We start from the raw sequence: 4,918 nt of genomic DNA on the forward strand, positions 1-4,918 counted from the left end.
TCAGCCTAGGGAAATTTATGGTGTTAACACATAGTGAATTTGATTAGAATTGAAAATTGGGGATCAGATGGTATAGTCTATTCAATCTATTGGGAGCTTGTAAGATCACAACCATGACTATTATTTTCCAATTGGTTGTGTTTGCATTAATTTCCATTTCAATTTTTATTAGTGATTGGTGTACCTGTTGCACTTGCCTGTCTCGATGGTTGGGAGCTTGTAAGATCAAAACCATGAATATTATTTTCCAATTGGTTGTGTTTGCATTAATTTCCATATCAATTTTTATTAGTGATTGGTGTACCTATTGCACTTGCCTCGCTAAATGGTTAGTCAAGTAGCAAGAATACTTCATATGTTTTGGCCTAGCGAAGACAATATTTGAACTTGTGACCTCAAGGTTACGATCCTTATGAGTTACCAAACTACTCTACTCTATTCCATTGTTTAATATCATAATCAAAGTGGGCACACCAAACATTATGGGATATACTACCCCTATCCCTATATAAGGGTGGGGGTACTCATAATAAACTTCAAAAATGTTATTTTCCTCTTCCTACCAAATTGGATTTGTTATAATGTGAAATAAATATGCATAGGCTATTTCATGGAGTATGTGTCGGGACAATCTAAAAATCCCTATAGTCAACCCTATGTCTTCAAGTCGAAGAACAACATCGATGGAGACATGTAGGTGCACTATTACGTGGGGAAGATTGTAATTTTCCATGAATTTTTCATTTGTCATCTAATGATGAAATTTTTCTTTTTTTCCTCCAAATATTGATGAATAAAATGATATTTGTTTCCAATGCTTGTCTCTTTTTCTCTCTCTCTAAATGAGACTCTTTGTCTCCATAATAGTTCAATCACTATTGTTACCTCTCAAGAATCAAAATATAGATTAGATTTTAGATGGAAAAATATTATGTTGATTACTTTTCTCTGTGGGGTATTGTCATTGATACAATGATATCCCATTCACTCATGAAATTGATGAAGAATTAACCAAATTTGCCCGATGTAGAGGTAATTAAAAAATTTCCCAAGTGAATATATAAGCTATGAAAAAGTGAGCTAAACCATCTAATTATGCTTGAAAATGGAAAGGATATTAGCTCATTTCTCCATCAAATTAAATTAGCTAAAGGTGTGCATTCATGGGCTCATGTGAGATTTTCAATCAATTCCTACAAACATCCATGCCAAGAAATCAAGAATATAAATCCTATAGCCCAAACAAGATTCCTAAATAAGAACATCCACGCCCAAACAAATAAATTGTTCATACCAAAAGGGTTGTATCCATTAATAAGTTGTGAAGAACTTAACCATCGATAATGTCTTGACCTTCCCATTAAATAAGTGAAAGCCTCATTAAATTGCACTACATTACCCTACCATAACATTATATGCTTCCAATACCAATAGAAAGTAACCCATCCAATAATATTCAACATCCATAAAAATACTAAATAAAAAGCATCCTAGGCCTCGATATTGTAAGTGCCACCCTGTCCCAAACCATCCCAAGGAAAACTATAACCAAAATATTTCTTATCTAGCATTATCCTGGAATCAGACACATCCAAAACACCTTTAAATAGGATCAATGTAGTTGTATGTAAACATAGAGAAATAACATGATGAACCAAAGTGTCTCCAAGACCGTTTATTGAGAACAATAAATTATTCTTATTATTTGGCCTCACCTGACGGTTCAAATCAGTTATTGTAAAATCAACGTTCAATATTAATGATAGGGTTTCATAGCCACTTAATGACCTTACTCAATCTTGAAAGTGCCATTTCATTTATTATTTGTTTTACCTCTGTTTACACAACTTTTACCGCTAGGGGTTTGCTCTCGTATTCAATGGAAATCTTCCATTTCCGTCGACATCATATTGACAGGTGTGCTCGTATTATCTTCCTCCACCATATTTCTTCCATTTGTCATACAATGGCTCTTTGACTTTCCACCCTGTCTAAGGAAAAATTGTTCCTTTGAACTATACGTGTGACTCTTCTGAAGGTAAAGTCTTTTAAATGAACTACTATAATAGTTGTATTTTCTAGTATTTTTCCGGTTAGATTCGCAGGAGAAAGATATTCATAATGTAACTGATATTATTGTTTATTCTCAGGTTTAAAAAGGTGTTTTTTTGTGTTCAATATAACATTTCTTGTTTTCTTTGTGCACATGGCAACAAGAAGTCCAAAGAAAAAGTCATTGATTATTCTGCTTTATATAGTCCCAAATCCACACCTCTCACCTGGTCATCTGATCTTTATGTGAAAAAATTGTTAAATGCAAAATAAAGGTTGGAGGTTTTAGAAGCTAAAGGGCAGGAAAGAGATCTTAAAATCCATGTAATAACAGTGGAGAACAAGGCTTTAGCAGAAAGCAATAAAGTTTTAAAAGAACAAGTGGCATTGCTACAAGAAGCTCTCCTGATAGGGAAGACAGAATGGCAATGCATGAAGGCGGATGTGCAAAACATAAATAAATTTGTAGTGGAAAGTACAAAGGTGGGGAATGTGAAATCATCCCAGGATAAAGGGAAAATGATTGCCCAAATAAACAACCATGAAGAGAACACAATATAAGAAACATAAGGAGATTCCACCAAAGTTTCCAAAACTTGGGCTCAAGTTATTAGCAATTCTACTAATAAGGAATGAGAAACAAATATTCAGGTTGACAACATGCAAGATAGTAAAGGCAAGGAAAGAAAAAACAAGGCAACAAACATAATTATTAAAGGGGTGAAAGACTAAGGGAAAAATGAATGTACTCTTGACCTTGCAAGAGACTTCTTGAAAGGAAAGTTGCTATGGCAAGGACAAATATGCCAAGCATGGAGGGTGGGTAAGTTTAACGGGGAGAGAGCCAGGCCCATAAAAGTCATTATGCCTAGCTTGTGTGATAAATATATCATTCTAAGCGAGAAACACCTCTTGAGGGGTTCTCATTTTTTCCTAAAAGAAGATTTAACTATAAAACAATAGGAGGAAAGAAGGGAGGAAATTTTAAAGGTTATGGCAGTAAGAGACGAAGGCAAGAGAGCATGGATTTATAAAAGGAAAAGTTGTGATAGCGTGATTTGGACCTCCTTCCAAAACAGAGCAACAAGATGGTAATAAAGAAGAGGCAACAAACTCTTCGCCAAGAAATCAGAAAGCAAGGTTAGTGTGGGAAAGCAGGGACAATTACTCAAATGTGAGCCTTGCATGTCAAAACAAATAGCAATCAAGTCATACCTAGGTTTCCTTAAGATTAGTTTGTTGGAATTGCAGAGGTTATCCATGGAGACGAGGACCTGGGTTAGGGCCTATTGTGGAAGATAGAGACATAATTTTCCTCATAGAAACACATGAGCATGAAGGGTGCAAGACAACTATGTTTGAAGGATACTAGAAGATGACAGTGTGGAACAAGGCAACAGGGAATGGAAAAGGGCATGGGAGTATCATGGTTTTAGTAAGGGAGAAAGAAGGTCGTCTTATTTAGTTAGAAAAAAAAAGACTCAAATAAGCAATTCATTTGGTTTAAAATATTAGAAAATGAAAACCACATCAGAATTGCAGCATGCTATTTTGCGCCGCAGATTTCAAGAATCTACAAAGGTAGAGGGCTTGACCATAAATATCCATTTGTAGCCTTAAAAGTGGATATTGCAACATATTCATAACTAGTTAAAGTCCTTATAGTGGGTGATTTCAATGCTAGGACTGCAAGTGAGCAAGGTGGAATTCTTTGTTGTAAAGATGATTGTGACCATATGGCTTACAGAAGAAAGTAATCATTAGTGGGAAAGAATTTCAGAGGACAAGGGCTGCAATCTCTTTGGTGAAAAATTTCTTACTTTATGTGGGGCCTTTGATTTAGTCATTTGTAATGGCTTGACTAGATGGGAAAAGCCCGTAATTTCACTTGCAATACTTACAATGGAGCAAGTTTGGTAGGTTATGTAATTTGCTCGCATGGTTTGTGTGATAAATGGAGGAAGTTTTGATTGGAGATCAGCTGTGTGACTTGGAATCAGATCACAAGCCAATTTATCTATGTTTCTCTTGCATTGGAAAGAAACAATTAAAGTCAAAAGTTCAGCATCTCCAAAAAAATCTCCCACCGGGCAGAATTCTTTTGACCCCAAAAAATTGTAATACCTTCAAAATGATGCTAGAGAGGCTCTTTGAGAAGGAGAAAATTACAATTCACAACCTTCATAGTCATGAATTAACAAATTTAATTCAATGTGCACTTGCAAAGTGAAAACGAGCAAAAATTAATAAGTCTGGAACAAATTGATTTCCGGTTAATGCTTGGTTTGACGAGGAATGCACAAAGGCAAGGAGAATGTGGAAAGAGTCAAACAAGGATAACATAAAGCTTAAAGCTTACAAGCAGTTATTAAGTAAGAAAAAGGCCAATTTCATGGTTTCAAGGAGGGAAGAACTAATCTTCCTTGGGAAAAATAATCCCAAATTATTTTGGAAGGAGTTCCAATCGAAAAAGATACAAATTGGAAATAATGTTACAACTTCTAAATGGTTTAACTATGCAAGACAACTCTATGAGCAGGTTCGGAAGGTTGAATCTCCCCCCTTGGTCAACACTGATACTGAACTCTTCACAGTACAAAAGGTAGAGATGAGTATCAAGAATTTGGGTGTTGGAAAAGGAAAAGACTTAGCTAAACTCCAAGTAGAATATCTAAAGTGGGGCTCAAAGATTCTTGCACCTCACATTACAAAAATCTTCAACAACATCATACAATAAGGGCTCCCCATAGATTGGACAACTATTCTTGCAATACCTCTTTTCAAGAGCGGTGACGTTAATAATCCCTCCAATTATACGACCATCATGATAAACCCTTTGTTTGCAAAGCTATTTGGAAGCATGCTA

This window comes from Pinus tabuliformis, chromosome 1_1, assembly GCF_031772625.1.
Source record: "Pinus tabuliformis cultivar Carrire ecotype Pingquan chromosome 1_1, CPIR1, whole genome shotgun sequence".
NCBI classification, from domain to species: domain Eukaryota; kingdom Viridiplantae; phylum Streptophyta; class Pinopsida; order Pinales; family Pinaceae; genus Pinus; species Pinus tabuliformis.